Source organism: Physeter macrocephalus, chromosome 20 (assembly GCF_002837175.3).
Source record: "Physeter macrocephalus isolate SW-GA chromosome 20, ASM283717v5, whole genome shotgun sequence".
Lineage (NCBI taxonomy): Eukaryota > Metazoa > Chordata > Mammalia > Artiodactyla > Physeteridae > Physeter > Physeter macrocephalus.
The window spans coordinates 6,932,960-6,940,722 of NC_041233.1; positions in this window are offsets into that span (position 1 = coordinate 6,932,960).

Sequence of the window (7,763 nt, forward strand, 5' to 3'; positions counted from 1 at the left end):
GGGAAGGAGGGAGACGCAAGAGGGAAGAGATATGGGAACATATGTATATGTATAACTGATTCACTTTGTTGTAAAGCAGAAACTAACACACCATTGTAAAACAGTTATACTCCAATAAAGATGTTAAAAAAAAAAAGCCCTTCCTCACCCCACTCCCCTTTAATCCAGAGCACAGATACTTCGATACATTCCATGTGTACTTTATACCAGGCTAGGCATATGGTGGTGAACAAGACAGGTAAGTTCTCCACTCTTGTGGAGCTTACATCCCACCAGGAAGAGACAGATAAAAGGCAAACAGATAAATCAGAAAACCATCAGGCAATGTAATAAGGGGTCTGATGACAATAATACAAAGCCATATGACAGGGGTCACAGAGAGAGGGCATCATTAGTCTGAGTGGTTGAGGAGGACCCTCTGAGGAGGGAACATTTATGCTAAGACCTGAGTGACAATTCTTGATAAAGTGGAGATATCTCAGCTAGGGTTGATCTTGATATTTACTCCAATCACAAGAGGGCTAATTTCTGCCCATCAAATACACCAAGCTTGTATTTTCCTCATGTCACTTACGGCTACCTGAAGTGATCTGATTTGTTTGCATACCTATTTATTTCTTGTATCCCCTCACTAGAATACTGTCTCCATATAGGCTGGCATGGAGCCTGCCCCTATGATATTGGAGCCAGGACAAAGGATACAGAGGGACACACACCTGTCAGTCTAAATACTTAAGAGTTATAAATCAACCTAACATACTGTTACCTCGGATATGTTATAACCTCCAATTTTTACAAGTAAACAATTATAATGATAAAATGAAAATGTTTTCATATGGCTGAAAGACAGCAAAATACAAAAGATGGCAGCATTTAATTACTATTGTAACTGTCTGGGTACAATATTGATTGGCTGATTATTGTGAATGAGTAATAAAGATATGTAGAGCTAATACATATCCTATATATTTAGCCCATAAAATTTTGCCTTCATTTCAGCAAAATTACCAATTATGTTGTTTAATCCAGACTTGCACTATTTGTGTTCTATTGGAGAAAATGATCAAAGAGATTAAAAAATAAAATTTAATTACATTCAAAGTGTACTAAATTTGAATATACTTTCATAAAATATAAATTATGTCAAAATCAATACATTAGGGCTTCCCTGGTGGCGCAGTGGTTGAGAGTCCGCCTGCCGATGCAGGGGACGCGGGTTCGTGCCCCGGTCCGGGAAGATCCCACATGCCGCGGAGCGGCTGGACCCGTGAGCCATGGCCGCTGAGCCTGCGCGCCCGGAGCCTGTGCTCCGCAACGGGAGAGGCCGCAGCAGTGAGAGGCCCGCATACCGAAAAAAAAAAAAAATCAATACATTATATTTATTTTTCACTTGTTTTCAAGAGAATTATCTTCAAGAACACAGAAGTACAGATTATAATGACAACATTTTAAATAAAATTAAATTAAGTTAAAGTTTTAACAAAAATTTTTGGAAAATTTTATAACCTTATTTCAATAAAATATTTTCATAAAAAATTATTCACAAGTTTATTAATCCATGTCCTTCTAGTTGCCAGTGTAAAGAATCAGTATCACCCTTCATTCATGTTATATCTGTATCTACCTATTTTTATTTATTTTATTTTATTTTATTTTATTTTATTATTTTTTGTATCTACCTATTTTTAAATGTAAGAGTCATATGAATTGTTTAATGTGGTTAAAGGATCCTCAGCTACCACATCCAATTTTTGAGAACATGTAGTACAGTAATTCATGAGTACCTCCAGAACCATAAATTGGAAAACAAAAGGAAACAAGAAATTACATGTTTGGAACTACTTAGAAATAATACTTTACTATGCAAAAATCTAATGTCTACATGCAGTCTGAAAGGAAGATTGTGACAAGTTCATCAATTTATCCTTTCTCTTATCTAAGCACTTCCAGATTCAAATCTTCCCCCTGCTCTGAAACAGTGTCCAGAAACAGTACAATCCACAAACCAGAACATTCAAACCGGCTTTTTTCTTTTATTTGAGGACACAGAGCAAGAGACCTGTTTCCCTGAAATTTAAATACAAAAATCAGAGACTGGAGATTCAGAGTTATAGGATGTGCAGTCCTAAGTGGCAGTTTTTGAGGGACGGGCTTCCACATTTAAAAAAAAATTTATTTCTTATGTATTTGTGATATCCATGAGCAGACCTTATGCTGGTCCAAGGATGGTGTTGAAGACAGGGCTTTCTCAAGTTTATGGCTGAATCCCTGCTACACAGTAAAGTGCATGGTATATGGTTGACAATAAATATTTATGACCTGAACAAATGAATGAATGAATGTAAATGTGTGTAAGCTCTATCTGTACCTCCTTCCTGTTCAAGAAATATGTATCAGAATGCAAGTAAGAATAGCATTGTTACAGGAATAACTTAGAATTATTCTAACTATAATAAAAGTAAATCATTCAGAAAATTCAAAATTGTATTTTTAGCAGATTATTTGCATCATATATTACAACTGATAGCATGCTGTTTCCTTGAAAATGTATCTATTGATGACAAACGAAGTAAGATGTACCTAATTAGCACTGTAAAGGCAGCATGTGAAATCTACATTTTAGGCAAGTGCCAACAAATACATGACTAGTTCAAAGACTGAGAAGTTAAGAATTTGTTTCTTCATGTTGTGTCCCAAACAAAGTAATCTACATTATTATGAGGTTGAGCACTGTGGTCTTGCCACCCAAAATTGCAACGATTTTTCTGGTTGTTTTGAAAGCCATTGGCAGGGAGCTGGGAGTTGAAAGAAATGGTTTGGAAATCAACCGGAGCAACTGGTATATCTTCAGCAACCAGCAGATGGCACCAGAGCATTTTCCTGACCCCGGAGTGCATTCAGCTCTACCTCCAGGTACCTTCTGTGGAGCAGCAGTTTTCAAACTTTTTAAATTTGAAAATTATGGACAATCATATAAAAGTTGGTTCATTAACTCTTCCATATATTATAACATGTAATAAAAATAATGTTTTTCAACATTATTTTAGAGAACCACAGGACTTTAAAATGTTTATATTTTCTTAGCTAATGAGAAGCATTCAAAGTCATCTGTTTGGGGCTTTCCTGGTGGTGCAGTGGTTGAGAGTCCGCCTGCTGATTCAGGGGACGCGGGTTCGTGCCCCGGTCCGGGAAGATCCCACGTGCCGCGGAGCGGCTGGGCCCGTGAGCCATGGCCGCTGAGCCTGCGCGTTCGGAGCCGTTGCTCATCTGTTTGATAAGCACACTAAACGGTAGGTGTGCGTATCCTGAATCCACCCCCCGCCCCTGCCCCAGCCCCATCCTAACTTAAATTCCATTGAATATTTGCCACTGGAAAGATTTTTTTTTTGTTGGTTAGGGTAATGGTGAAGTAGAGAACCAAGAAAGCCAGCAAAGTGGAATTAATAGGGTTATCAGAAAATCCAGGAAACTTTGGGTGGTGCTGATGGGGGAAGGACTTGGCTCTATGTGAGCTGGATTTGAAGAAGAATGTGGGGCAGAGAGAGGAGTTTTGGGGATAAATTGAAGAGTAGTTCCCTGTGTGAGATGATATTAGGTAGACAAGAAGTAAATAGAAAAAATAAAAATCTTTTGCTTTGTGTTACATTTGGATTCTTCCTTTGGTATTTTTAAAAGGATTCTATGAAGATTTCAATTTATTTTCAGTTCAATTTGGGGTCCAGACTAATATTTCTTGTAGTGTAACTCTATGTTGTAGCTAGTTTCACGACCCATTTTGTGGAATTATTTAACTATTGTAAATAAAGTGACAAAAATACCACTATTTCCTAGTGACATGATTATATACCTAGAAAAGTCAAGGGTTCAGTTCTAAAAACAACTGGATATAGTATGGAATATGGTAAGCCAGATCAGTGCAAGTATATACACACAGACACACAGGCACACATGTGGTGTCAAGAACATTTTATCTGTAATTGTAGAAAAACAATTTGACAGAATTAAGGTCAATTTCCAATAGCAAACACATACACAGAAGTACCTGAGAGAAAACTTATATTCACAAGATCTTTGTGAAGAAACTATAAAAACCTTTAGAAAATTAAAATGAAATATTTGAATGAGTGGTGAAGATAGATAGCTATATTATGCTCCTGGATAGGAAGACAAATATTATATAAAATTTCTGTGGGCCATCCTCAAGTTAATTTCCATATTTAATTCAGTCTTAAGAAAAATCCCAGAATGGTTTTTCTAAATTTGACAAAATGCCTCTTAAACGGATATAAAAGAATAACAGAATAAAATTAAAAATTCTCAGAGGAATACTTAATGGAAAAGTATAATAGGGAAGATTAGAATTATCACATATTAAAAATATATGACAAAGCACCTGCCAGTAAAAGAGCATAGCTCTGGGGCAAAATTAGACAAATAGATCCCCAGTACCCAAGTGCAGATCCAGAAATAAACCCCAATTTAAGTAAGTGTTTAAAATAGTGCAATGTAAATATCAACAACAATCAGGGAAGAAAATTTTCACTAATTAGTGTTGGGGTAAATAATTTGGATGGAGTAAAAAAAAAATCAAAATAGATATGCACTTCAACCCATATGAAAGAAGGGATTCCAGATACCTAAAGAAATTATAGTTCTGAACTGAATGGAGTAACAGGTACCATTTTTACACTCTCACTGGAAACAACCAAAACGAGGACAAAATATATGAAACAATGTTTTTCAAGACACTGTACATCAGGCAACTAAGCTGCCAGTGATCCTAGAAAGACATGACATAAACGAAGTGTGCCCCATGGTTGCCCCAGTTTATTGCCTTGGGAGAGTCTCCTGGCTGCAGCCCAAGAAGAGGAAGCCCAGGCAGAACACAACGGACCCTCTGAGTTGAAGAAATAGAGCTAAGAGTCCAGGGAGGACAAGGTGGCTGGAGTTTGTGGGTCAGAGTATGAAGAAGAAAGAAACTCAGAGAGGGCTCTGAAGATATGCAGAGGGTCTGCCTCAGGTAATGGTCAGCACTTGCTTGTGAGGAAGCTATCTCAAGCTGAGGAAAGAGTCATCTGAAAGGATCAGAGGAAACAATATCTGTATTCACCAGGAATGAAATTTTATCCAATCATGAGGCTTTCATCTCACTCATGTCACCAGCAAGATGAAAGTCTCATGACTGGGTAGAATTCGTGGAAAGATCTTGCCTCAGAAGTGGGGAATAATTGCCCCTGACTGACCACTGCTCCAATCCTACCTAACATCTCAACAGCAAGACATGGAAGGAAACTGTTTCCAAGTAACCTAACCACATTCCAGAGCAAAACTCAAGCATGTCTAAAGGAAAACAAAAATAGCCAGCACCCAACAAGGTAAATTTCACAATGTCTGACATGCAATAAAAAAAAATTATGAGGCATGCAAAAAAAAGGAAGAAAACACAACATGCAGTGAGGAGAAACATCAATTGAAACAGACACAGAACTAACACAGGTGTTAGAATTAGCAGACAAGGACAATAAACAATTGTTATAACTATATTCCGTATGTTCAATAAATTAAAAGAGACATGGGATATTAGAAAGAAAAAAAAAAAGACCTACATTGAACTACTCGAGAAGGAAACTACAACGTGTGAGATGAAAAATACACTGCATGGGTATAATGGCAAAGTAGATATCACAGAAGAAAAGATTAGTGAACTTGAAAGCATAGCAATAGAAACTATTCAAATGAAACACCCAGGGAAAAGAAAATTTTTTTAAAAAATGAACAAAGCATCAGTAAATTATGGGACAACTTCAATTGGACAATGTGTTTGTAATTGGAGTCCCCACAGGAAGGGAGCAGGCAGAAAAAACATTTGAAGAGATAATGGCTGGACATTTTCCAAATTGATGAACAATGATGAATCCATAGATCCAGGAAGTTCAATAAACATCCACACAAGAAACAAGAAGAAAACGACACCAAGTCTCATCATAATCAAATGCCAAAAATTTATATAAAAACTAAAATATTAGAAAACCCAGAAAATAATGGAATTGTGTATTTATCAATTTGGGGGATGTCATGAGAGAGGACTTCCTAGAAGTTTCAGAAGACAATTATTGAGGAAAAGGTCAGCAGGTATAACTACATATAAATGACAAATTTAAGTACTTCTGCTTTTTAAAATAATGTGTAAACAAACTGAACAACTTTTAAAAGACAGTCAACAGAGTGAGAAAACAGCAAATATAGAAGATAAAAGGATATTACATATGTATATATGTATGCATATAACACATAGCTCATAATAATAATGAGAAAAACACTAAGATTTCAATAGACAAACAGCCAAAAATCATAAACAAATGATTCACACACACAAAATCCAATTATTAAATTTACAGGAAAATGTTGAACTCTGTTAGAAAGCAAACAATGTAGATTAGAATAATGCACCAAATATCTACTAAATTAGCTAACTTTTTTTACAAAGTAATATTGCTTATTCCTGGAAAAAGCAGATTTTTAATTTATATTTTCATGCATTACCAGGGATACTATAAAGTGGTGTCACCCTCTCAGAAGCAATTTGGAAATATGCATCAGGAATTCAAAATATGTTTGGACCCATTAACTTCCTAATTCCATATCTGGAAGTCTGTAACAATCCAACATTCCACAGCGTAAACAGACTGTTGTCACATTATTGTGTGGAATGGTAGATTTTAAAAAGCATAATTATATATAATTAAATATACAGTTAATATAAGTATAAAATTTAGATTATAAACTTAAAACTATAATTTGATAGTTTTAAACAAAAATAATCAAAGATCAATTAAAAATGAAAAATATAATCAAAGGTCTTTTTCTAATTTATCTATGCATACAAACCATTTTCACATGTCATTTTCCATTTTAAGTCAGCCTCTAATATTTGAACCTTAATTAATATAGTTAACATTTTTCTTCATAAATAACTCCATATAATTGATTAGAGAATATCTATTAACAAGTATTTAAATAAAAATGGACATTTTGTGATATGCTATTTTTTTCCAGTTTGATTGAGAAATAATTGACCTACCACCACACTAGGTTCAGCTAAAATCCATCCTTTCGTGTAGATAGATACAGTAAAAGGAAAAGAAAGAAAAAAGGAAAAGTTTTGCTTCTTATGATGAGAACTCAGGATTTATTCTCTTAATTTTCCTATATATCATATAGCAGTGCTAACTATAGTCACCATGTTATACATTACAACCTTAGTACTTATTTATTTTATAACCGGAAGTTTACACCTTATGCTATTCTTTTTTAAAGGCTTTTCTTTAGCCTGGGAACAAACAGCATACTTTGAAAAAGACATTCCATTCTGGGAATCAGGTTTTTATTACAGAAGGAGTAATGAAATAAATTAACTCCATTTAATATACTTATAAAGACACTGAGAAATTTTTCAGTATGTATCTCAGAGGACCTTTCTGTAAAAGTCATTATACTCATAAAAATGTTAAGCTATCAGCATAATTGCAGACATTAAGGAATTGAAGGCCTTAGATTAAAGGGTGAGGTATTTATATATAGGCAGTTATTATTTTGGACTGTCAGATAGGTAGAGGGGGAATTCATTTCATTAAAGCTCCAAAATTGGTCACGTCAAAATTCTTTGAACATTTTAAAGGTTGGGGATGGTGGTATACCTTTAAAAAATTAATTGGATGAACACTAACAAAGCAAATTGTATTTTACTTCACACAGGTGGTTAG